General features: G+C 41.8%; 1 protein-coding gene across 5 annotated transcripts in view; it reads right to left on the bottom strand.

Annotated features, from left to right (window-relative positions):
• RNF152 (ring finger protein 152) overlaps window positions 1–27,929 on the bottom strand; it is a 137,123-nt gene that overhangs the window by 86,842 nt on the left and 22,352 nt on the right. Inside the window, exon 1 of one of the 5 annotated variants that reach the window (XM_038392877.2) lies at window positions 4,403–4,523. The exons of the other annotated variants lie outside the window; for them this stretch is intronic. The gene's annotated coding sequence lies outside the window, so the exon portion shown is untranslated. Of the gene's footprint in view, window positions 1–4,402; window positions 4,524–27,929 lie in introns of those variants that run through there. 5 annotated transcript variants of the gene reach the window in all.

Raw genomic sequence — 27,929 nt, 5'->3', positions numbered from 1 at the left:
CTCTGCATGGTCACCTGCAGCTTGCCACACTGGCCAAACAGGAAATTGAAATTCAAAAGATCGCGGGCCTTTTCCTGTCTACCTGGTCAGTGCACCTGAGTTGAGAATGCTGTCCAGAGCGGTCACAATGGAGCACTCTGGGATAGCTCCTGGAGGCCAATACCATCTAATTGCATCCACAGTACCCCAAATTCAACCCAGCAAAACCAATTTCAGCGCTAATCCCCTTGTCGGGGTGGAGTAAGGAAATAGATTTTAAGAGCCCTTTAAGTCGAAAAAAAGGGCTTCGTCATGTGGACGGGTGCAGGGTTAAATCGATTTAAAGCTGCTAAATTCGACCTCAATGCCTAGTGTAGACCAGGGCCTAGTGCGATGTCAGAGACTAGGCTGGTCTCCAGACTATCGTTCCTTGGGTCAACAGGAAGTTAGAAATGATAAGGCGCCAACTTCCTGTTTCCAGACAAGCAATAAGGAGGGATTGGCATTTCCTGCTCTTTTTGCAGCCAGTTGCAGTGTGGGATGATGGTATTGCACAAGATAGAGGTAAAATTCATAAGGTGTATGTTGCAGCTAGTGCAGTATATTTGGAGGAACTTGATAAGAGAACATGGAAAAGGAATGACAGATCAGAACAAAATGAGGCTTATGCAGTGAAAGATCTGCAAGAACCCTAGTTAGACTGGCTCAGAACTGACCCCAGCAACAGGATCAGGTATGGGCCCACTGCAAAAAAATAAAGAGATTAAAAAGTCTCGTGTGTGCAATGAGATTTGGTCAATCAATATAGAATACAATAGTATTTATTTGCCTGTTAACATAATAATCCTGTCATGTAAGCATGATATCAATGATATTGGGCCACTGAAGTCAAGGAGAGTTTTCCATTAATTTTTTCAATGGATTTTGGCTCAGGCCTACAGTTAAGAATTATTTTCATGCACAGTTCATAGCTTAGTCAAAGTTCTAAATTATATTAACTTTAAAACCTGTGAAAAATAAATTAAAAAAAAATACTTGTAGAATGAAATACAATATGCAGAAGATTAAATATAACAACACATTTCAAAGGCTGATTTATGGGCCTGGATATGCCACTGACCGCTTCAAACTTTGGACAAATTTATGCGTGCTCATATATACCATACAGCAAGGTTAATATAAAACTTTTAACAAGGAAGCATATTATAGCAGTTCACCTTTATGAAGGAAGGTTCATTATGTAAACTCCCCAAACACATTAAGAATTCTTTGAAAGCATTACAGATGATTTATGATGAAGAGAGTTCCATTAATTTCAGGTGCCCTAAGGCTAGAAAGCAGATATGGGGGAAACAGCCTTTTCTCAACAGGGGAACTAATTGCTAGAATCATCTGCCCTCAGATATGAAAGGAAGTGTCTGTTGGAGTCTCTTCAATTTAGCCAAGACGGAAAAATTATATATTAAAAAGTTTGGCAATGTTTTCACATTTGTGCATGTTTTAATAATTTTATATTATAGCTTTGCTGTTGTTGTGCATGCCCAGTGTTTACTATCTGATTTCCTCAGATCTTATTTATGTAACAGAGCATCACAAACATTAATGAATTTATTCCTCCCAGCACCTTTGTTAGTGAGTATTATCCCCTTCAACATCCAGGGAATGGAGGCACAAAGAAAAGAAGCAATTTGCTCAAGGTCACATAGTAAACTTGCAGGAGTAACAAATGCAACCTGGATTTCTTGAGTCTGAGTCCAATGTCTTCCCCACACCACCACCCTTTAACTGATGAACCATGTCTCAGACAGAGGTGGCAAAAAGAAAAGGAGTACTTGTGGCACCTTAGAGGCTAACAAATTTATTTGAGCATAAGCTTTCGTGAGCTACAGCTCACTTCATCGGATGCAAAGTTACAAATAGAATCTTTGGGGCCAGATTCTGAGTTGCAATCTGGAAGCACAAATAAGCTGGAAGTAGATGGATTTTTCCAACCACAAGATTCCCCGAGCATGGGGGAGTCCCCAGCTGACAGGGAACCCATATAGCACACCGGGCATTTTCCATTGCTTCCAGTGCACACATGAGCTTTCCCATTGACTTTGAAGTCAGGGTGAGCCTGTGAGCTGGTACTTTACAAAACCTGCCCTGAAACACAGTTCACACATAATACAGAATCCTGTGGTTTGGTTTTATGAGCAAATAAATTAACAATGAGACAATAAAGTTCATCATACCTTGTCTCTAGACTTGGCTACTCCCAGGGTTCCTCCCTCCAGATCACTCAAGCCCACACCCGAGATCCTCCCTCTCTGCATAGTATTCACTCTTGTGTAGAGTGAGTATAAAGAGGACGCAAAATGATGCTATTCTGATTTGGTGTCATTTTACACTCAATGGGCCAGATTCTTGGCTATTTAATTGTCATAGCTCTATTGACTTCAATTGAGCTATGACAATTTAAACAAGTTGAGGATCTGGCCCAATTTCCACAAGTGTATACGACTTCGCTAGGTAGAAGATACTGGAAAACCAAGCCCACTGAAGGGCTAGCTACAGCCTGGCTTTTGCTCCAGATGATTGGTGCTGAATAAATTTTGGCAAATATGCAAAAAATTTCCCCCGTATGGTGTGACTGAAGTAGAAGCTGACCAGAACAGTAGGCATGGCCAGGAGAAAGGGGGCACGGATGGAACATCTATCCTAGCCAGTGTAAAGCTCTCTGAAGTTGCTCTACTTTGCCAGTAACCGGGGCCAGGGGCATGAGGGTAGCTTGAAAGTGTAGCTCAGACATAGCCCAAGGCCTGGGCTTAGAAGTTCCCTTGTGGAGAAAACGTGAGACAAAAAACAAACTCTGAAGTTTATAGCTGCAGTCATATGATGCAATTTTTTCTATTTGCCCTCACTGAGGTTTTTCCTCCTTCCTTTTATCTGCAAGACTAGAGAAACTCTCAAAATGTTCACATTCCCTGGTTCCAAGAGTTCATTTTGGTTAGTCATCACTGAGAGTAAGCAGCACTATTCTAACAGCAACAGTACTAGACACCTGTTACATTCCTGTTCACCAAAACATCGATATGCTTATGCCCATGGAGTCAAAACAACACAATTATTGCTGGATGGAAATTGTCAGACAAAATATTGTCAGAAAATGTCAGCGTATCCAAATCAAAACATTCCACGAGAGCATGCAGATTCTGAGGAAATTTCAACAGAAAACAGGCAGGTTTCCTGCCAGTTCACTCACTAAACTTCTCAGCAGCCTGGTGAACTGCTGGGGAGCCCCAATTCCCAGGCTCCCAGCCCCTTGGCAGCTTGGGTTCCCAGGCTCGTCAACAGCCCTCCCCGCCATCAGACTTGGGGCTTCCTTCCCCCGCAGGAGCAGCATGGGCAGATGGAAACCTGGGACAGGTAGCAGTGGCACCAGTACGTTGCCAAATTGAAATATTTCCTTGTGTGCAAACTTCCAAGGTCTAAGTTTTTGTTCCAATTCAAAACGAAACAAAATCTCAAATCCTTGCAATTTCGCTCACGACAGATATTGAATTTTTCAGCCAGCTCAAAGTAAACCCATACTGTTTTGTTATCATTCTCCGTCGTTTGTTGTCGTATCTTAATTATGTCCTAATCACTCTAAAAATACAGAAGAGAAAAAAATTATCTCCCCCACAGAATCAGAAATTAACTTGATAATTCTGGTTAATTTTAATAGGAATGATTGGGAGTAGAAGGGTGTGAATTTATTCCACAACCATCAGAAGTAATTTTGGTCAAGACATCAGGAGTAGGTGACCAATAAGAAATATTTGGAAGCTGTTCCAAATATACTGCCACAGTCCTGCAGTCGAAGATTTGTCTGAATAAGGACTGTAGGATTTGGTTATTTTGTGCTCTAAGTTACAGCTTTTGATTCCAATGCAATATCTTCTTCAAGGAGCTTTTCACGTACACCACTAGAAGGCTGTAGCACTGAAAGCGCGATAGCTGTTTACTGCAAGACTCTCTATTATTTCAGAACAAGAAAGAGAGATACCCACAAGTAAAGCAGCCTCTCACCTGTGCTTTAGAGAACCGTATTAGTTAGATGACAGTTCCCTCTCCCATTAGAGCTCTGTGCTTCATCTGACATTGACGGCGTCTTACTGATACCAGAAGAGAAACTTAATTAAATGCGTGCTCTCTCTCTCTCTCACACACACACACACTTTGGTATTTTACTTACAAATACGCCCCAATTAATCTAAAAGGGAGAGATCTAATTTAAAATAAATCTACGACACACACGTACCTCATCAATATAGGTCAGAGGGTGGTTGAGCTGGAATCAGCTTGAATTAATGTATAAGACAGTCAGTCCAATACATAAGAGAATTCTCCAGCTCTGGGGTTATTGAATGTCTTATACTAAAACTAGGTCAAATCCTACCTGCAAATAAGCCCAAACGATGGAGCAAAGAAGGGATTCAAGGCTAATGTAGTTCCCACAGGGCCTAGGATGCTACAATTTCACAGGTAGCAAAGGAAACAATGCTTTTCAAATGAGAGTTTTAATTGTGACAATTCTACTCTCTTTTCCTGTCACTTAGACTACTACACTTGCTTTCACTCACACTCACATGATTTCCTGAGGAAGTGATTGGTTCATGCCGTTATTCTGGTGTATTTGTTTTCTTCAACTGATAGGAAATGAAGCAATAGGACTGGGGCACAAAAGAAATACATTTTTCCCTACCCAGCTGATAACTATATTAGATAGGACCATGATAAGAACATACTGAGTTATAGATTTCATGATGATAGTTAAAAGAATTCTCTCTCTTTAGATCAGAACTAAATGAAATCATTTATCAGTAGGAGTTTTTTCTTTTTAATGTCAGGTTTCAGAGTAGCAGCCGTGTTAGTCTGTATTCGCAAAAAGAAAAGGAGTACTTGTGGCACCTTAGAGACTAACAAATTTATTTGAGCATAAGCTTTCGTGAGTTACAGCTCACTTCATCAAATACATCCTTTTAATGCATTTCCCCCCCTTTTTCTTCTGCTTTTGTGTGAATTTAGTGCCTGTGAACTGTATTGAGAGCCCAAGAGATTGAAGTCCTCTTTTTACCCAGAGAACAGGTGTAGCATGAGCTATAACCCTCTAGGAGTTTGTCTTTAAAATAAAATTATATATAGTTAGGGCCCTATGAAATTCAGGGTCCATTTTGATCAATTTCACATCATAGGATTTTAAAAATAATAAATTTAATGATTTCAGCTATTTAAATCTGAAATTTCAGGATGTTGTAACTGTGGGGATCCTGACCCAAAAATTAGTTGGAGGGGTGTTGCAAGATTATTATATGGGAGTTGAGGTACTGCTACTCTTACTTCTGTGCTACTGCTGGCGGCGGCACTGCCTTCAGAGTTGGGCAGCTGGAGAGCAGCGGCTGCTGGCTGGGAGACCAGCTCTGAAGTTAGAACCACCAACAGCAGCAGTGCTGAAGTAAAGATGGCATAGTGTGGTATTGCCACCCTTACTTCTGTGCTGCTGCCTGCAGAGCTGGGCCCTCATTAAGTGGGCACCACTCTCCGGCCTCGCAGCTCTGAAAGTGGCAGCACAGAAGTAAGGTGACATGGTATGGCATTAACAACAGTTGCCGCTCTCTGGCCACCCAGCTCTGAGGGCAGCACATAAGTGAGGATGGCAATACTGTGACCCCCCCCAAAATAACCGTGTGATCCCCCTGCAACTCCCTTTTGGGTCCCCCCAGTTTGAGAAACGCTGGTCTCCCCATGAAATCTGTATAGTATAGGGAAAATACACAAAAGACCAGATTTCACAGGCGGAGACCAGATTTCACAGTCCATGATGAGTTTTTCATGGCCGTGAATTTGGTAGAGCCACATATATAGTTAACTAACATGAATCCTTAAGGTTGTACTCTAACATGGTCTAATTTTCTAGTGCAGACAAGCCCGGGCAGTGAGTTAGTACTTCACTCTCCATGTCTTTTCAGTCCCTAACACCTCTGCTAATATTGCCATCTAATACCAATTGCGGTGGTGGCTCTTGTGATGATGTACAAACTAGCTTTCTGCTAATTGGACTGAGATCAGCAAACTTGTTTCCCTCTGGACAGCAATTGCCTGGTAACTTTTGGCACCTGATATTAATACTCTGCTGACTTTCTAATTTAGGGTCCAGTCCAGCTCCTGCTGAAATCAATAAGAATCTTTCCCTGGATTTCAATGAGAGATGGAGCAAGCCCTTGCTGAATAAGTATTTACTATCTCCAATTTCTGAGTGATCCGTTATCCAGATTTCTAAAACCATCTCTCCCCCAATAAAACCCCTTTAAAAAGCTCGTGGTATATACCACATATACAAATTTATTTCACGTTTTACAACCAAAAGGTGCCTACCCTGGCTATTGACATTCTATAAGGTCCCAATTTAGCCAGATCCTTAAGCACATGCCTACCTTTAACCATGCAAGTAATCCTAGTGAAATTTGTGGGACAACTCACAAAGTTGCTCAAAGTTAGGCACCTATGTAAGCACCCTGCTGAGCTGGGGCCCAGAAGCATGATCAATTAGTACAACAGTAATACCCAGTAATCACAGAAGAGATAGATTTATAGATACTAAGTTTAGAAGGGACCATTATGATCATCTAGTCCGACCTCCTGCACAACACAGGCCACAGAATCTCATCCACCCACTCCTGCGAAAAACCTCTCACCTATGTCTGAGCTATTGAAGTCCTCAAATCGTGGATTAAAGACTTCAAGGAGCAGAGAATCCTCCAGCAAGTGACCCGTGCCCCATGCTACAGAGGAAGGTGAAAAACCTCCAGGGCCTCTTCCAATATTCCACTCTCCCCCACAGACCTGTGCCCCTCTGAAAACACACACCCCAAGGCAACTGTACCTTCCCCAAAAAAGCTGGAGCTAATAGGGTGGACTTGGCATCATGCCCTACAGTTTAGCCATTTCAGAGTAAAGGGAGGGGAATGAATGCCAAAGCTGAGAGGCCTTCCCAGAAAATCCCAACACAGTTTGATCCAAAGTCGACTGAAAGACTTCCATTGACTTCAGCAGGCTTTGGATCTGGCCCAAACAGATGTGGAGGGGGGATCTCTAGCTCCAAGCATCTCCACTGATCTGCAACTGAAGCAGCCTCACATGTGGAGAAAGGCATCTCTCAAGTATGCAATATAGCACTCTCCTGTTTGTGGCCATGACTAAAGGCTAAAGACTGTTGGAGATGAGCCTGCCATGTGCATAGTATCACAATTCCACTGTCAGGAAAGAGAAAGATAAATTAGATACCTGAAGGCTAAGCTCAGAGCTGCAAGCTCTGACAATCATGCTTGAAGAAAGCCAGGCATTCTGAAGTTCAAATTCTAAGGAGCACTAAGATAAACAATCCCTGTAGGCATCACTGTAAACCTACAGTTGCACTGCTTCCTGGATACTATATTCGATTCCAACATTCATTCATTTGCTTTGGCCCACAGATGCTTTAGCTGCAAGGCATTTATCAGAACTGCCAATGTTCTCCAAGTCGTATCTCATTCTCTACAGAGCGTTTCAAAGTTCAGGACAGATGATGCTCACTGTATTTCTTTCAATCAGATGCAATCAATGCTTGGCTGCTTTCAAAATCTCCTGGTCTGATGTATTTAATTTGGCTATATTTACCCAACTTCATTGGATTTATACTGTTTGTGAGAGGGAAATGGCATGAGTGAAAATATTGAGAAAAGGCTGTATTATGCCTAATTGCTGCAGGAATCCTAAAACAAACTAATTCCCTTACCTCTTGTTTTGGGGCCTAATCCTGCAGTGTTGACAGATTGGCAATTTACCAGCACAGGATTGGGTTCTTGGCTAGCCTGAAGAGTATAGCAAAGGAGTAATGGATTTCGAGAACGTAGCAAAAACAGATCCTTTACCCCCAAAGATCCACTGTGCCCCAATTTACCAATTTTACTTTAAACTACCACTCCTGGAAACCACACAACACTTGTGAGCACTTAGCTAAACAAACTTACTTTTGATTTATTTTAAGAAAGGGTAAAGATTTAACTAGAAATGAGAGAAAGTGGTGGAAACAAATGGTTACAATATAAAACAAAATCATAACACACACACCTGGTCCTATACTTATTAATAGCTGCCTTTCCTAACTAACAAAGTAGGTTCCTCCCTCCCACCCAAAAACGCTTCTTCTGTTGAAGAGCTGGCTGGTTTTACAAGAACAAGGATCCAAACATTCATGAAAACACTGCCATTCTACAAGGGTTTGTGAATGGATCCAGAAGATCTGTCCCTCCTCTGTGCGATACTGAGTCTTTTTTCCCTAGTCATATTCAGGGTGATCCTCTATTTTGTAATGTTCCTTTTTTACTTGCAAGTAGTGTCGATTGTTAGCAGTTGCCTCTGGTGATTTTTCATTGAAAGTCTAAGGGCTAGTCTACACTAGGAACTTACATTGGTATAGCTACATCTCTGGGGGGGTGGGAGGGTGTGTAAAAAATCCACACTCCTGGGAGAGACATAGCTATACCAATCTAACCCCTGGTGTAGACAGCACCTAGGTCAGTGGAAGAATTCTTCTGTCAACCTAGCTACTGCCTCTTCGGGAGGCTGAGCACCTACACCAATGGAAGAACCCGTCCTGTCAGCATAGATAGTGTCTGCACTGAAGCACAACAACTGCACCTCTGTAGCATTTTAAGTATACACTTAGCATTGTGCAAGGCTAAACAATTGAGCCTTGATTTGCATCACTAGCTAAACAGGTGGGATGACAAATCCTTCCTGCTTGAATGTGCCATCACCAAGACACATTATTATCCCCCAGTGATTAATCTTTATTCCCAGTCCATAAAGCATACTTTCATATACAAATACATTATTCCTCAAATAGTATCCATACATTCATCACACGATGATTAGGAATCTCAGCAAGTTATGAGCTTTCTGTAGATACCTTATATGTTACTCTCTATGGAGAAATATCCTGTAAGATGTGTTTGGTGTGATGAGTTTGTCAGGTCTGAGACAAGAGTAGTTTGCAAAGAACAGGAGACCCTTCTCTTAGGAGCGTCTGTGTCAGAATCACCCCATCAGTTTATTTGGTACAATATTCACCTGATGTAAACTTGCTATTGTTTTCCTTAGATCTGTCAGGTCCCAGATATATGAGATCCAACTACAGAGGGCATAAAATTCTAGGCTATGAGCATCAAAAGTGAAAAAGGGTTAGTTCATGAAGTCAACTGAAGTAGTCTTAAGAAGTAAAGAGTGATCTCTGTCCTCGAACTGGTTCATGTGCCTTTAACAATTACAGGTAAAGTCCAGACTGGCATTTGGTGCCTAAACTTGGATTGTAGCAGAATGCCTGTCTGAAGCAATACGGGTGAGGCCTTTTTTTTTTTTTTTTTTACCCATAATCAAAGCATTATATACAGAAAATGATCCTTGCTTTAAATAGCAGTTAAAAGTTGAAGGCCCCTCAAGCAGGCTTTGCAAACACGTGTCGGAGTGTGGGGACTCAGCCAGTATTCGTGATCTGAAGCTGAAAGCTGCTTCTAATAAATCCATACTATTGCGTTAAAGAACTGGGTCAACACATTTTCACTCTTATGCTAGTAAGTGATGCAGTCAGTGCAGGGGAGTCCTGGGAGTACTAACACAACAAAAGAGGAAGAGACAGAGGGCGTGTCTATACATACAGTGCTGCAGCTGTTCCAATAGAGCTGAGCCATTGCAGCACATCTGGTGAAGACGCTCTGTGTTGACAGGAGAGAGCTCTCCTGCCAACACAGTAGCTGTGCACATGAGCACTTATGTCAGTGTAACTTATGTCTCTGAGGGGGGTGAAATATTCATACCCGTGAGCAACATAGGTTTTACCAACGTAGGCTGTAGTGTGAAATAGCCAGAATGTGTCCACACACATGCCCATGGAGTATATACAACAAAGTGTTGTCCTTGTAGCACAATATGATTAACTGCAGCACAAAGTGTTTATGGCTTAACAGACAATGCTGAGATCTAACAGTTACCATAACCAAGTCGTAAGATTAAAGTGACTTTTCAGCCTGGTTGGGTAAAATAATCTTAAAGGTGATCTGTGGAGAACAAAAACCCTCCATTTTATACCCTTTTTGCTCTGTTTATGATATATAAAGAAGCCTGGCACATTCTTTTTAAAATGTTTGTTTTTCTTCTGCTTGCTTTACATTATAAATATCAAGTCTTGACTTTCTTTCTTTGCTTGAAGACTCCTTGGGAGACTTCTGAGATCACAAGTGACAAGAAACTAAAACCTGAGCAATGCAGAGGGAGAGGAATTTTTAGGGCTTGTCTTCACTAATAATGACAGGTTTCAGAGTAGCAGCCGTGTTAGTCTGTATTTGCAAATAGAAAAGGAGTACTTGTGGCACCTTAGAGACTACGATGAAGTGAGCTGTAGCTCATGAAAGCTTATGCTCAAATAAATTTGTTAGTCTCTAAGGTGCCACAAGTACTCCTTTTCTTTCTTCACTAATAAGTTAACTCAAGTTACAATTTGAATGTTGCTCCTATCTCAAGTCCCATCCATGCATGAAAACCTTTAACTCAAGTGCCGGTGGAGTTTTTAACTCACACTGGCTAGCACAAAGGTGAGGCTAAAACCTGAGTGAGCACAACTTGTCAGTTGCCAAAACAACCACTCTGCACTGTGAATGCAGGCTAGTGCCACTCAAGTGCTGATAGTCCTCCAAATGCCTTCTCATAATTCCCCCCATGTGCCCAGAAAGGACAGACAAGTTCTCCTACTGTTCACTGAGAAAGAATTCATAGAATGGCTCATCTTACTGCAGTGCTAAGAATCATGGGAGTGCCCCCAGAAGTTCTAACAACATCCATGAGTTACACAGATGTTATTTCACAGCATAGCCACTCTCACTTAAGCGCAGCCAGCTCAAGGAGAGTTAATTTGAGTGTAGATAGCTCAAATTAGCTCTCCATCTTTAATTAGACTGTTTTAAATTATTTTATGCTAATCTCTATTTAACTCAAACTCCTGACAAAAATTTGGAGAAAAGTTCCAATCCTGAAGGATTCAGTACCTCCACCCCATAAATCAGGAGTGGTAAAAACGGCTACCTAGGGATTGCCAACCCTCCAGGACTGTCCTGGAGCCTCCAGGAATTAAAGATTAATCTTTAATTAAAGATTATGTCATGAGATGAAACTTCCAGGAATACATCCAACCAAAATTGGCAACCCTAAAAATTCTCTAGTTCTCTAAAGATTCCTCCAGCAAACACCAGAGAGAACAAATTTAATAATCCTGATATTTCTGTCATAAAAAGAAGACAAAGGGGAATCTTTATACATCATGAAAGAGCAAAAAGGAAAAAAAAAAAAACCATAACTTTTAAAATCTTCTTTATAGGTTGCTTAGTAAAAGAAGTAATCAACCATATAATTTACTGGGTGATGTCTGCAACTAACTCATAACAGTTATATAGATTGGAGCAGGAGGGGAGAGAAAAGGTTATCTAAAAATGAAAACCCGAGTAGCTTTGACTTGCCAGTGCCTTAGTGTCTGTGGAAATCTTCTTACTACATGGCAAAGCAACCATCATATCCAACCAGTATTACAATTATAATTAACAATTATAAAGGGTGAAATCCTGCACAAATCCTACCAGTAGGTATTTAGAAACTAAGGTGATGGGTGCCTAACAAATGAACACGTGGCCAGACCCCACTGTAGTCTATATAGGTTCTTATACTGCACTCATCACTGTAGTATCTGAGTGCCTTCCAATAGTGCAGGGAGCTTAGGTGGCATAAATTCATGTAGCACCTCTGAAGTAAAAGGCTCTATCTACACTGATTTTATACTAGCTAAACTCCTGGCTTACAGACAGAAGCTCAGCCGGGTAGAATGAAGTTACAGACACCGTTCCTCCCCACAGTCACAACATCTGCTTGACCCAGCTGAAATATTTCTGTTATAGAATCAGAGTTCCGTAGTGAATTTAACTGAGTTCTAGTCAGACAGGTTGCCAGGCCATATTGATTATTAGCCAGCTTTATTGTTAAAAATGGTTGAAATTTTCAGAGTTTGTTTTTTTTTTGCTATGAAATTTTTTGTCAGCTTTTTGAACTTCAGAAGAACTTTCTGTGAAAGATTCAATCTGGTTTTAAACTAGCTACTGAGTTGGCCAAACTAGTTTGAATTTCAAATTGTCAACACAAAAAATATATTGAATTTTGATGGGAAAAAGTGGGGTCTTGTGGGGGAAAATGTGCCATATTTCAGCTATTTCTATTATTGATCCATGATCTATATATTCCTTCAGTAGCAAGCTTTGGTGGCCAGGGACCATCCTTATGTTCTGTGTTTGTACAGCATCTAGCAAAATGAGGTTCTGGTTTGTGACTGGGGATCCTAACTGATACTGTGATACAAATAAAAAACAATAATCTATATTGATCATTATGACAACTATTACTCTGATTTGTGATTTTAAAGGGCGATTTCTTGTCCTGTGGAAGAATAGTTCTGAGGGGTGGGGGGGGGGGGGAAATGAGGATCTATAAATAACATGTCTGTATAGATGTAAACCGCTAATAAAATGCCAATTGATGACACTCAGGAATAAGTACCATTGTTCTGGGGTTTTGCAGGACCAGTAACACTTCTTGTTCTGCACTGCAAATGGTTTGCTCTGACGTCTTTACATCAGCTCTAACCAGGCACCACATTGGGAGCAGAAAGCCAATCAGTACCAGTCATGCTTCTTTCTATCACATCATGAGGCCGACGAAGGGTAGGATGGCTCCACTGCATTCCCACTGCTGGGTGCATTGTACTTTTCCTTTGCAAAGGAGCAATGGGTGCCCACAGTTGGCATGTGATGTTAACCGCAGCCAAAGTGCTAGCCAGCTAGTCATGCTCTGATTGGCTTGGGGGCAGCATACTAGGCAGAGTCCACCCTGCCACTCCTTTGAAAGGTAGGTAGAGAGCCTGACCGGCTGCTTGTGCTTGGAAAGTCAGTGCTTCCTACAATCTCTTCCACTCACCAGTCTCCTATATTTCCCTAAACCAAGTGCCAAGCAAGATGTAGCCCAAATAATGTTATTTTCTTTCCTGCTTAAGAAGAAGAAGAAGTCAGTCAATTTTCCTTCCCACTTGATCTTTAGTAATATCGCATACACACACACCACTTTCCTTGCCTGTATGGTTCCAATGTCTCACTGGAGACAGCTCATCAAACTCCTGATAAAGATTACCATCTTCCACTGAACCCCCCACAGGCATGCTTCCAATAGCAGATTCAATCAAGCTGACAATCCTTCCAATTAAAACCTGGCTGTCAGTGGCAGTCTCTACATGGTAAGTTTGACAGCTGAAAGGGGGAAAAAAACCCAACTCAGAAGGCTCTGCTTCACCCTCACTCTTTATTACTCTCAATCCAACCATGACAACAGCTTTTTATTTTTTCACCATTCAAAACCTTCAAACCTAATCTCTCAGGTTTGCCGACATGGGAGCTTTTAAAAAACACATCAACTTAAAAAATATCTAACATATCAACCTAGGCATAGGCACCGACTCTGTGGGTGCTCTGGGGCTAGAGCATCCACAGGGAAAAAATGGTGGGTGCTGAGCAGTCCCCACTATCAGCAAATCCCCCTCTCCAACAAATCCCCTTCGTTCCAGCAGCTCCTACCCGCTGGTGGGCCTTGCCGATCAGTGCTTCACTCTCCCTCCCTGCGCCTCCCACCTGTCACAATCAGCTGTTTCGCAGCATACAGGAGGCTGGGGGGAGAGGGGAGAAGCGTGGACATGGTGTGCTCAGGGGAGGGGTGGAAGAGGCAGGGTGGGAAGAGGTGGGGAGGGGGCAGGGCAGGGTGTGGCCTTGACGGAAGGGGTGGAGTGGGAGTGGGAATGGGGTCTGGGGCAGAGCTGGGGGTTGAGCACCCCCCAGCACAATAGCAAGTCGGTGCCTGTGAAACTAGGCTTTGTCTACACTAGCACTTTTGTCGGCAAAACTTTTGTTGGTCAGGGGCATGACAAAAGCACAGGTGTAAACAGCGCTACATCGGTGGGAGACACTCTCCTGCCAACATAGCTACCGCTGTTTATTGGAGGTGATTTAATTATACCAGTGGGAGAGCTCTCCCCCGCCGGCATAAAAGAGGCTACACGGGAGACCTTACAGTGGCACAGCTGTAGTGCAGACATAGCCCTAATTGTGCTACTCTCTTAGAAAACAAGATTAAAACCATGAGATGCAAGAATCAATTATTTTGTTCAGATGTCATACGCAGTACTTAACATTTAGTGAGGTGATGAATTTTGCCCATGGGAGAAAGACGTGGTCTGATCATTCCGTCCACTGCTGGGGGAAATTTGTGATATAAAGCATTAAAGCTCATGCAATTTGATGGAACTGCATTTTATACACACCTAGGTCATGTGATACTTCAGCTGAAATATAAGTCGTCAAGAACCCTTCTGTGAAGAGTTAATTGCCCATGTCCCTCTATTACAGTTGAGCAGATCACCAACGCGTTTCCCCCATCCAAACTGACTCCAGATCATAAGTTGAGACAAAACTTTAAAGTTTAAAATCACCTTTGGGTGTAAACTGAACTAAGGACAGGAACAATGCTGATGAGGATTTTACTCTGACAGAGGACAATGTTGAAGAACTACCGAACAGACAAATGTTGCTTGTTATGACATTTTTTGCATCTATAATGCTAAAGGTTTTTCATAACCAAGCAATGAAAACCATATTTGCCCATTGTGGTATGTCTTCAACATTGTGTACTGAAAGAGTAAAACACATTAAAGTCCCCATCCAGCCCAATGTTTGTGTTGTGTACAAATATGTTTGCTGCAATATATGATTTTAGAGTCTAGCTTAAGTCCACAAACAAAGAAACAGCAATGGAATTCCGTTCTTGCTTACTCTGGCTTCCTATCAACTAGCCTGAGGCAGATTTGTGCAAAAAAAAAAAAAAAAAAAAAAAAAAAAAAAAAAAAAAAATTCACATGCAGTAAACCAAGTAATAAGAAATGTAATTATAATCCACATCCATCTTCATGGATGGAAAATGTTGGAAAAATGCAAGAAACTAACTGGCTGGTGATCATCATGAGACATAAATATTTCCAAGTTATGAAGTTACTGCTTTAAGGTCTTGTTCTGATCTCTTTTTCCCTATGGATCATCTGTGTTGCTTGATGTGTGTGTTCTTGACACCTGACATGAAACTAGTATAGAGACATCTCCTTTCAATCCCCAAAGCACTCCTATGGAACAAATTTTCTTCTCTAATGAGCAACTTCTCTTGATATGACAGACGCAGCTGGTACGACTCTTGAAAATCTATAGAACAAGATGTAAGTAACATCCTGAAACTCCTGATTGCCTTAGAGGGATACTTTAGAGTTGCATCCCAGCATTTGGGCAATGTTCACTCACAACCTGTTTCCCCATTTCATACTTAGTCATCTTTTATGATTAAGGCATCAATCCAAGTCAATGCTCTACATCAGTCCCTATTCTGCATCCTATATATAGGCATAAACATAAAGGGGAAATGAGAATAATGTACCAGGCTGCAAGAGGTCAGCTTCCCAAACAAAATGCCGTGATGTATCTTGAGTCCTTGGCTTCTGGAGTCTCCAGTGCTGCAATACGATACCACATAGACAATATGTTCTCCTTTTTATTGGATAAAAACATGGTCCCCATGTCTAAAGACAGGTTTCCGAGTAGCAGCCGTGTTAGTCTGTATTTGCAAAAAGAAAAGGAGTACTTGTGGCACCTTAGAGACTAACAAATTTATTTGAGCATTAGCTTTCGTGAGCTACAGCTGACTTCACTGGATGCATCCGATGAAGTGAGCTGTAGCTCACGAAAGCTTATGCTTAATAAATTTGTTAGTCTCTAAGGTGCCACAAGTACTCCTTTTCTTCCCATGTCTAAAGTGACTCTAAAAATTGCAGTGTTGAGATTCCATGTTTACTATCTCCCAATTACTCCCAGGCTACAAGGTGGCGTTTCTAATTAGACTACTCCCACCAGCCCAACTTGGATTCTGTAAGTAAAGAAAGGTTCTTTCTACCTCAGGCCAGTTCCTTGTGAATGGGTATCCATCACAAATGGCACTAATTGGCTGTATTAGCAGAGAGGAAGTGGATTGAATAGGTGTGGAGATCAAACTGCTTTTCACCCTGAGGCACATTAACAAGGCAGCATGTGGGAAATGCACTGCCACTGTGGGCACTGCAGTGGTTATATAGATAAATAAAGGGATTCACTCTTCTTGCAAGCACTTCCTTCACATTAAACCATAGGGGAGACAATATTTATTTTAGTGGGAGGAATGAAGGAATGCTAACAGGCCAAAAGTTTCCTTCTTCAAGCTGATCATTTCAGCAAATTATATTCTCTTTGAGCCTGATATTCAGATTTGGAATATGCAATTTTGGGCTTGCATTTAAAAAAGTGTGTCCTCAAAACAGATAGTTACCATTTCTAACCACATATATGTGGGTGCAAAATCTCCTGTTTGAAGCCCTGTTTTAAAAGTCCATCCATATTTTTTTCTTACCCCTATTTCTCACCAAAAAAAACCCTGCAGTATGTGAAAAAGGTCACTGACATGTATATGGATTTGATGATAGAAAAATGGTATTGTGCCTTGTTTAAATTACACAAAAGAAACAAGCAGAATAAGGTTTTAAGGAAGCAAATTTAAAGCTTCACGTCACAGCTATTTTCTTATTTAAAAATTGTACCTTCTAGAGTATTGCATCCTCACCTCAGTTTTATTTGAAAAAGAAAGTTTTATCATCTTATTAAAGGACAAAGATGTAGATCTTTGTAGCCTTGATAGATTGCCTGGTACTTTTTCTTTTATGTTTTGTTCTTGTTCTAAATCTACATAGCATAAAGGGATAACATTTTTACTCAGACATGGGGCCAGATCCTCCCTGCCTCCTAGAAGAGAGTAGGTAGCAGAGCAGGACCAAACGCAGGCACTCAAAAAAATCATGAGGCTGGTTACAAAAACCACGGGACCTTAAAAATTAATAAACAGTTGATTCTTTTTTAATCTACCTTCTGGTTTTTGAGCATTTGGGTGCATATTTTCAAGCTTTTCTCTGTAACCATTAGTGTTAGAAACTTGTGTTTGTTTTAAGTGAAAGCTGAGATCCTCACACAACTCCAGAACCTGGAGCTTTAAGACATTCACCAAATATTCGCAAAAAGAAAAGGAGTACTTGTGGGCACCTTAGGAACTAACAAATTTATTTGAGCGTAAGCTTCCATGAGCTACAGCTCACTTCATCGGATGCATTCAGCATAAAGAATGCATCCGATGAAGTAAGCTGTAGCTCACGAAAGCTTATGCTCAAATAAATTTGTTAGTCTCTAAAGTGCCACAAGTACTCCTTTTGTTTTTGCGAATGCAGACTAACATGGTTGCTACTCTGAAACTTCACCAAATATTGAAACGCTGTCTTTCTGAAGATTTATGCTAGGTAGGGGCAACTTTAATCCCTATGGATGTATACCAACAAAGGCTCCTAGGGAGGGATACAAAGATTTAGCAAATCCTCAACCACCTTTCACCAGTCAGCATGATCCATGTTCAGGGCTGTGCCAGCTGCAAGTCACTTGTCTGAGGATATTTTGCATTGCTGCAACTCTCCCTCAGTAGAATTTGCACTGTCAGGACAGATTTTGGATAAATTTAACCCACTGACTAATGTCCCTTCTTCAACCTATAGAGCTTCTGAAGTCAGTACATTGAACCATGGATTGAATCAGAAGAGAGATGACAAGAGTTTAGATTAAGAGATTTTAGGAGAGAAGTAGGGAACTTTCCTTATTTTTTCTAAACTATTTTTCATCACTGGCATAAAATCCTCTTGAAACTCACATTCCCTTATCAAAATCCTTTTTTCTTCAGCATCCCTGCACGTTACTCGGCTAGTTCATGAGTATTACAATGCTGTCAAAATTACTTTATTTTATGTAGAAAAATAATTTTACAATTTATTTATTTGACTTACATATCTACATAGACTTTGGAAATAGGTAGGTGGAGGGAAGTAATTAAATCATATCAAACTTGAGGTCTACCAGGTTTGACTGTGTTCCTTTAAATAAGAAACAGATTTTTTTAAATTCACTGGAGACAATTAAGGCTCAGTTCTGAAACGATTTGTTGATGTCAGTAGTCCCTATCCAGCCAAAGGTCCCACTGACATCAGCAGCATCATTTTCCTGGAGTAATGGTTTTCAGGGTGGGATTCAGGGCCAGATTTTGCCTGAGGGTAGCATTTTATAGCATGAGTAGTCTCCCTTATACTTAGTATTTTTTTCCATGGAAATCAGTGGGAGTACTCATGGAATAAGATACTATTGCATGGAAGGAGTGTGGCAAACTCTGGCCCTTACTTTGTAATCTAGCCCTGGATTCATTAGCCACCTTTGATATTATCAGTCTGTTATAGAAGACATTTGGAGGCAAATGTCCCTCTTCCTGTGTATCAGATCGCCTTCCTCTCCTTCAAATCCCACCTCCCAACACACTTCTTCCACTAAACTTTCCAAAAATGGCTACCACTGGATTCTTGGAGCATCTCTAAATCTTCCCAGAATGGTCTATATTGTAAGTCTGATCGATTTAAAATGCTCTCTGAACTAGTATTATTTATTGTTTCTACAGAAGTCACAAAGATAAAGAGAGTGCCAGCTTCAAAGAGTTTATAATCTAAAAGACAGAGAGAAAACATTGGGAAATTGAAAGAAGGGAATAAAAGGATGGTGTTTTCTCTGTACTCAGTACCTATGGAAGTGCATAAGCTCCTTTGGAGTCCGTCTTATATCCTTAGTTCTATGCAGTGTAGTTGCAGACATGTAGGTCCCAGGATATCAAAATACTACAATCCTGAAACCCAACTTCCGGCCTTCAAACAATTCCCCATGCTCATCACCAGAAACAAGCTCCCCACAGACCAGGACACATCAACTCAAAGCAGCACCAGATCCTGACAGAACAACAGTTACAAAACCTGCAGACATATCTCCACTGCTACAATAATCAATGCCCCGTCCCGTCCCACCCCCAAACACACAACACACCTTTCAAGATGTATGGGTCCTACATGTGGTGTACCTCATCCAGTGGACTAAATGCCCCAATAACAACTATGTGGGTGAAACCATTCAATCACTTAATTCTTGAATGAACTCACACAGGAAAATGATAAAAGACAAAAACACCCTATCACCTGTGGGTGAACAATTTTCACAAAGCCACCACTCTATAGCTGACCTATCAGTCCTCATCCTCAAAGGGAACCTGCACAACACTTTCAAAAGACAAGCCTGGGAACTTAAATTCCTAACTGCTAGACACCAAAAATCATGGACAGAACAGAGACACTGCATTTATAGCTAATTACAACCATCTATAACCCATTAACCCCCTCCCCCCTCTTTTTTTTTTTTTTGTCCTATGACTGCAGTGATGTTACTGGGCCACTCTACCTTGAATGGCCTTTTACAATATGTGGTAATTACTTATGCTAAACAATCTGTTCCACCTTGCCTTTTGCTGTGATGCTGAGAGAACCTTTCCCAGACGTAAAGAAGAGCTCTGTGTGGCTTGAAAGCTTGTGTCTCTCACCAACAAAAAAGATACTACCTCATCCACTTGGTCTCTATGTTTTGGTGCATGCTAAATATACAGCATATTTTCAAAACTGTCGGAATGATTAATAGAAAAATTATTCTGGGAGTGATACTATTCCTTCAACAATTTCTCACCAACTCATTATTACTGAATGTTTATTATCTTCTAGACATACTTCACTAACTTCACAAACTGACAGGTCCTGCTCCATTAGCCTTCCTGTGTTGCACTCCTCAGTCAGTGTAACGCCAAGTGTCTATTTAAAAATCTAATCTGTTTCAAAAAGGTAGAATAGTATGAAATGTACTTTACATCTTGTTTCCTTTCCTACTCCATTTCCTTCCCCTGCTACAGAAATGGTGCTTGTTTATACCATAGAAGCACCCACTCCTGGTGCTGAGATATCCCCTCTTAGGGTTCCTTACCCTGACCTTATAACAAATTCCAGAGTTCTGCAGTTACATTAACTATTCTAGGCCAAGCCAGCTAAAACCAGGCATTTTGCTGTCAAGCAAACTAAACCAATACACAAGAGCTGGTCAGAAAATTTCAGTCAAAACTGTTTTTTGATAGAAAATTGAGTTTTCAACTAAAACAATTTTTTTTGTGAAAAGTGTCTGCTTTCTGAGGAAAAAAGTCTCACTTTTTATCAAAAAACTAAAACATCAAAAATCCAAAATTTGAAAATGTTCATGTGGTACCTCAGGGGAGTTGTAGTTTGCATGCCTCATACTCCCATTCTGCTCTACAGGTTGGGTTTCCCAGCTAGACTATATCTCCCGTGATACATCAAGCAATTGGACTTTTATGACACACCATGGTGGATCAAAAAGGAGGAGAAACAGTGATGGATCATGGAAGATGTAGTCCAGCCAGGGAGCCTGGCCCATGGCGGCATGAGGCACCTCAATTACAACTCCCATGAGGCAATGTGATAGCATTTCCAAATAGGATTTTTTCAGTTTTAGATAAGTTTTTTTGATGAAATTCTTAAACTTTTTTTGTGAACGTTTTTGAAGAATACATTTTTTCCTAGTTTTGTCAAAGTTTTCCACTGTGGGAAAATGGTTTTCTGATCAGCTCTGTGGCAAACCAACTGTACTTTAGTCCAACAGCAAAATTACTCACCCCACTCCCTCAACCCCCAGGAGAAAGGAGGAAAAGCAGGAGCTAAAATTTCTTCTTTAGGAATGTTCCTGAAGTGGCAAAGTAATGCCCTATTCTGTCCACGATGGGCTGTGCTCTTGTGGTACAATCCAGCCCTTTGTTTAAAAAAATCCAAAATCCCTCACTGCCAAAAGGCCCAATTCTGAGGTCTTTACCCAGGCAAAACTTCTATTGACTTCAGCTGGGTTACACCAGTGTGGCTGAGAGCAGAGTTTGGCCCATAACTTTAAAATGATCTTAAAATGCTTGACATAGAGGTGAACCAAGCAAAATTAAATGGGGTTCAGGTGTTCTGGATGCCAAAGAAGGCCCATTTCTCAACTTACTAACATCTCTTTCCAGAACTAGAACATATGTGAGCTCATGGGTTGATGTTTGGCAGTGAAATCAAAACAGTGCCTTGTTAAAGAGAGAAAAAAAGTAGTCCCTTTTTGTAACCTTCTGATACCAGTTCCACCTCCCTAAAGTGAAAAGACTCAAAACAGGCAACTAGACCATGGGCTTGTCTACCCTTACATTTTATAGTGCTCCAACTTGCTGACTCAGGGGTGTGAAAAATCATCTCCCTGAGCACAGCAAGTCTGAGCACTTTAAAGCGCTAGTGTAGATAGGCTCAGAGCGCTGAGAGCAGCGCTCCCAGTGCTCAGAGCTAATCCCCTCATGAAGGTGGATTACCAAGAGCGCTGGGAGAACTCTCTCCCAGCACTCGTGCAGGACCACACTCACACTTCAAAGCACTGCTGCGGGAGTGGTCCCACAACAGTGCTTTGAAGATTCCAGTGTAGCCATGCCCACAAACATTTCAAACACAGACCCCCACCCCACTTCTTTTTTTGTTACTTCCTATGGGCTTGTCTACACTGGCAAGTTTTGTCGCCAAAAACTGCCTTTTGGCGACAAAACAGCAAGAGTGTACATACTACAAATGGGACTTTAGTCATGAAAAACTTCCACCCCTAGGAGAGACTTTTGTCTTTTCTCTCCCTTTATTATTAACGGAAGAGCCAGTGTAGACACTGCTGATTGTTTTGTCAACAGAACTGGCTTCCTCCAATATCCCACAATTCCTGCCCTGATTGCTCTGCTCAGCGTTTTGATCTCTGCTGCCCCTCCCCTTTCAAAGCTCCGGAAAGTATCTGTGGGCTGCTCCAACAAACAAAGAGCACATCATTGGAATGCTCCTGTTCTACCCAGCACTAGGAACACAGCAGCAGGCAAACTGCTGCTGCAGAGGTTGGGGGACAGACTGCTGTGCCCTTCCTCAGCATGGAGAGCTCACAGAGCTACTCATGATGCTGCTCTCAGCAGCTGAGGGGGCTGGTGGGAGAATTCGGAGAGAATCCCCAAGAGGCGCGGCAATCAGTTCTTCCTTCCCACAACACTGCATTGTGGGATACATACCCATGGTGCATTGCTCACCCTCTCGATGATGGTGTCCCTGATGTGGGCATGATCTGTCGACAGAGGGAGCAAGTGTGAACCCCTTTGGCGATTTTTGTTTTGTCGACTTTTGGGTGTCAACATAAGTTTTTGTGAACAAAACTTAGTAGTGTAGACAAGCCCTATGACTGGAGAAGTGTTAATGGGCCACTTCACCTTGTGCTTATGCTAAACAATCCATTCCATCTTGTATTTAGCTGTGCAACTGAGTATTTCCTAGACTTGAAGAAAAGCTCTGTGTAAACTCAAAAAGCTTGTTTCTCTCACCAACAGAAGTTGGTCCAATAAAAGATATTACCTCATCCACTTGTCTCACAAACATTTCAGATTGATTAGAAATCTCATTTTTTCATAGTTTTTCATAGCATAGTTCAATACAAGGAATTCTTGTAATGTTGACTATGAACTATTCTGAAGGTTGCTTTGTCCTTTTCTTACATACATATACGACTATAGGCTGAGAAAAAATGTGGGTTTTGAATAATCAGATATTCAAGTAATGAGTAATGAAGGTCTTCAGGTAGTCTTCTAGTAGCAATGGTCCATATGAATTATGATATTGCCCAAGGTCATTAACTTACAAAGCATCACTGATTTTTCTCTCATACAAAACCTTTCCAATTGTCACAATCAAAAACCTGAAATAATATATTTGCTGCAATGCTTTGTCCTCATCTGCATTAGGAAAAGTCCATTCTGGCTGATCCCGTTTTCAGAAATACATTCAGTCTAACATAGGGTTAATTCTCAGGGGAACGGGATTTCCCAAAACTCCTTGCCACAGAAGACTTCAGTTGAGCTAGGCAGCAGAGGGATAAGATCTTAAAGCTAGGGCAGCCCTGCTGGAAAGTATCATTACAGCTGCCCAGGCTGAGGGAGTCTTCACTAACTTTAATGGGAATTTAAATAGTTTTCATATTTATACTCAATGAATGGCACACATTCAGTGAGATCTACCCTACCCCTCAGTGAGATCCACTCCCTTCAGGATAACTTTCCAGAAGGGTTTCCATTTGCTGTAAGGTTGGGCTGAAGAGAGCAGGGTTCCTTAGCCATCCAAGTTAGTCTGATTAATGACTGGTGTTTTTCTTTAAGTTAGGTAGTTATTGAAATAGATGTGTTTTGTCTGGTTTTCCCCACAGCAGCTATGCTGTTGTGACAGACAGTATTCAGTCTGACCCGCATGAATTTTATCTGCTGTATAAATATTGATGATCTTAATAACTGGGGTTCTGTATGTATGCTCCTTACAGATATAAATTTCTCTGTCTAGACTTCCTGCAAAGTGCTCACTTTCTTTTGCATGGTAATGAAGTATTTCTAAAGGTGTCATTTAAAGTTGTTAGCCCTGCACAAGAATGAGTAACAGCAGCCTCCGGGGAGGGAGAGTGAACAGGACACCAGCTTGGATTGTGAGGAACAGATAGTCCCAGAGAATACTGACTTGCTTGGAAATGAGGCAGCCAAACTGGTATTCAGAAAGCAATGTGTTTTATTTTGCTAACATGAGACATCGTACAAGAGAAATCATTATCTTGGGCATAAGCAGGATACTAATGAAAAACCAATGACATGCAAGGCCAAATTCAGGCAGAGTGTAAGCAAGTGTGTTACACCCATTAAGGCATTATCCACAAAGGAAATTTTTACTGGCTATATGGGTATAACCAGTGATGAGCTAGAGCCGGTTCGCACTGGTCCACGTGAACCAGTTATTAAATTTTGAAGCCGGTTTAGAACCGGTTGTTAAAGGGGTGGGCAAACTCCAGTGGCCCGCCGGACCGTCCTGTCTGGCCCGCCTGAGCTTTTGGGCTGGGGAGGCTCCCCTGAAAATCCCTTTTTAATTTTTACTCACCTGGCGGGCTCTGGATCTTCGGTGGCGGCTGAAGACCCAGAGTGACTGAAGGACCCGCCGCCAAAGTGCCGCCAAAGACCCGGAGTGAGTGAAGAAACCGGTTCTTCAGTTTTTGGCAGCTGATCACTAGGTATAACTACACTGGTATTGTTATACCAATGTAATCCCCTACGTGAACACTCTTACTCCAGAATAAGAATAGCTTTTTTTCAGTTTAGTTTAAACCACTTCCCCAACAACAAACTAAAGCCACTGTTATACAGTGTCCACATTGGGGATTATACCAATAGAACTGTAAGGTTAAATTTATACTTTAACTCTATGGCTCTCAACTTTTCCTGACTACTGTACCCCTTTCATGAGTGATTTGGCTTGCGTACCTGTGGTGTTTAGATGCTGCCTGTAATTATTAGAACTGGGAACACTGGCTGTTGGAAGTCTGAAAGGACAGGAAACAGAAAGGAGGGGGAAGGAGTTGAGAGGCTGGGAGAAAGCTACAAAGGATGCAGCAGTAGCTTGGTAAAGAGGTTTCCACTTTGAAAATAAAGTCCTGTTGAAGCTTGTTAGTATCTTGCCTGGTTGATACAACAGTACCCCAAGTTTCATCTCACTTAAAAACTACTTGCTTACAAAATCAGATATAAAAATACAATTGTCACAGCACACCATTACTGAAAAACTGCTTACTTTCTCATTTTCACTACTTAATTATAAAATAAATCAATTGGAATATAAATATTGTATTTACATTTCAGTGTATAGTATATAGAGAAGTATAAACAAGTCATTGTCTCTATGAAATATTAGTTTATACTGACTTCGCTAGTGCATTTTATGTAGCCTGTTGTAGAATTAGGCAAATATCTAGATGAGTTGGTGTACCACTCAGAAAATCTTTGTGTACCCCTGCTTGAGAACCACTGCCTTCACTTATACCAGTATAACTTGCCCATACAGACAAGGCCTAATGCCAAATCTGAATTCTGCCTGTGGACTTCCAATAAAAAAAAAAAATACCCCCCTCCCCCCCAGTCTCTCTTCCGGCACCAACATGGCTACAACAGCACTGCAAACAAAAAACACAGTGCCAGTTATGGGGGCAGAAGACCAGGGAATCAATAATGTGAGTGCAATAGTTACTGGCAGGGCTTGAGGAAGGGGTTAAAAGCATTTAGGGATGAGATATAGGCAGGGCAGAACTTTGCAGGGCCTTGAAAATGAGAGTCGGAAGTTTGTGTTTGTTGTAAATAGAACCCTGGAATCCTGCTTTCCATTCTCCTGATCAAACAACTACACAATCTTTCATACTGACCAATACTGTCTCGTTATTTCCTTGTACTCTTCCATCTGTCTATATCCATCTGTTCTCTCTCACCCTATGCATAGACTGTAAACTCCTTGAGGCACAAACCGTCTTTTTGTTCAGTGTTTGCATAGCACCTAGCACAATGGGGTCCTAGCCTACAATGCTAGCTACAGTGGCTACAAATAATAGAAATACCCAATAAGCCATTCTGCAGTTATATGTGTGTGTGTGTCTGTCCGTCCATATTTATATACAAATACTCAACACTCACTATACTTAGTACTGGTGTGCCACATTGTATCAGCATGGCATCCAATATTAAACTATCAAAGGTTCTGGTACAGCTCTCGTCATCATAGCACTGTGCACAATTAATTGCGCTTCAAGCTTTCTGTAGCTGCTTTTTTTCTTCCATGATTTATATTGCACTATGGGATTTAATATGTTACAATCTTTAATGACAACTACTATATATCTGAAACTTGACAGAAATTGCTGCTGGTAGAAAAGTAAATGCTGAACTCTTTCCAGTAATTCGGAGCATTCCTAAATGTATCATTAATCCATGCAATATATTCTACTTACCACAACAGGTCCATTAAAAAAATCTTCCACCTGACCCATTAGTCTGTCTGTTGTGCTGAAACATTTTGGAAACCATCTGAAAAAGAATTCTAGAATACTTTGCCATCAGTGCTGAATTACGTTGCATCAAGAAATCTGAATCTCTATTATTACAACCAGTTACAAAACACCTTGATTTAGGATGACCAGGTGTCCGGTTTTCGACCAAATGCCTGGTCTAAAAGGAATCCTGGCGGCTCTGGTCAGCACCACTGACCAGGCCATTGACTGTCCGGTTGGTGGCACCACACAGCGGGACAGGCAGGCTCCCAGCTCCCAGCCACTGTGCCGTGTGACTCCCAGGAAGCAGCCAGCATGTCCAGCTCCTAGGCCCAGGGCGGGTCTTTGTGCTGCCCCGCTCCCCACCCTCAGGCGCAGCTCCCATTGGCCGGGGCAAGGCAGGGCAGGGGACAAACTAGCACACCTAGCAGGCAGCTGTTGAGGGGTTGTGGCATGCGCTTCTCCCACTGCTGCTGGCCCTCTTCTCCTCCTGTAGCTAGGCTTGAGCTGCGGCGCATGCCCTGCGGTGAACCGCAGTTTGTCGCCCCATTGCCTGCACCCAGGAGTTGGAGATATGTATCCCTGTCTCCGAGTGCTGGGAATGGGGATGTATCCCCATCTTCCTCACTGCATCCCTCTCCATCCCAACCCCCTTCACCTCCATCCCTCCCCATCCCAACTACATGCCCCTCACTGCATCCCTCCCCTGTCCCATCCCACTCTACCATCCACATCTACCCATCCCAGCTCCATACCTCTTACAGCGCACTCCCACTCATCCTCTCCACCTCCCAGAGCCGCCACACCCGTGTCCCTCACCCCCCACAGCCCTGCAACCCATTCGCCTTGATACACTGCTGCACACCCATTATGTCCCTATAACCCCTGTGCCCCCCACATCCTAGTGCACCTGTAGCCTTCTGCTGCCCCTTGCATCCTCATCCACCCCACATACCCCTCCTCTCTCCTTCACTGCCCCTTCTCACCTCCATCCTGCTCTCATCCTTGGCCTCTTTCCCTACCCATCCTCTCTCTTCCACTCCCACATTTTCCCCTCCAGCCCACCCTGCTCCCTTCCCAGTTGAGTGTGTCTGTGTAGGCAAGTGTGTGCATGCATGGATTATGTGTGTGTAGGAAACTGTGCGTCTTTGCGTAGGGAGGTGTGTGTATTGACGCATGTGAATAAAATGTGCAGCCTAACTCTTTGACTTTTGTTCCTTTTGCTAGCTTGCACACAAAAAAAGTATGACATAAAATATGTGTGTATTAGAAAGTTTAGAAAGAAAAATTATTTCTTAAAAAGTGAATGTTGTTGACCAGTAATTGCAGAAGAGCCAATGTATCATACATTTCTCCCCACCTTTGACTATCTAGATCATAAACTCTCTTTTTCTGGGTATGTCCAGCACCTATCACCCTGGAGCCCTAGACTTAGTTGGGGTCTCTTAGGCACTAAACAACAACTGTAATAATAAATAATGTGGAAGTATGTGTTAGTGCATGCTAGATGTGTACACATGAATACACATGTATATCTGCACAGAGTCAGTTTTTACAGATTTATTTATATAAGTATATGGACAGGTGTGCATTTATGTGGTTGTACTCTATGGATTTGTATTTGGGCTTCAGGAGTGGGCCTCTAATGGACCCATTGCTGCTGTGATAATGTGTATGGTCCTAATTCCACACATAAAGTTACAATAACTTTAGTGAACAAAACACATGGAGCCGGTTATGAAAAATGGAAAGAATCATGAAAACCTTTGTGAAAATGTCATTTTTTTAAAAAATTACCCATTTGACTATTTTGCTGCCAGCTCCAGCGTCCTGTAACAAATA

Source organism: Dermochelys coriacea, chromosome 2 (assembly GCF_009764565.3).
Source record: "Dermochelys coriacea isolate rDerCor1 chromosome 2, rDerCor1.pri.v4, whole genome shotgun sequence".
NCBI classification, from domain to species: domain Eukaryota; kingdom Metazoa; phylum Chordata; order Testudines; family Dermochelyidae; genus Dermochelys; species Dermochelys coriacea.
This window is presented reverse-complemented; position numbering and strand designations above follow the sequence as displayed.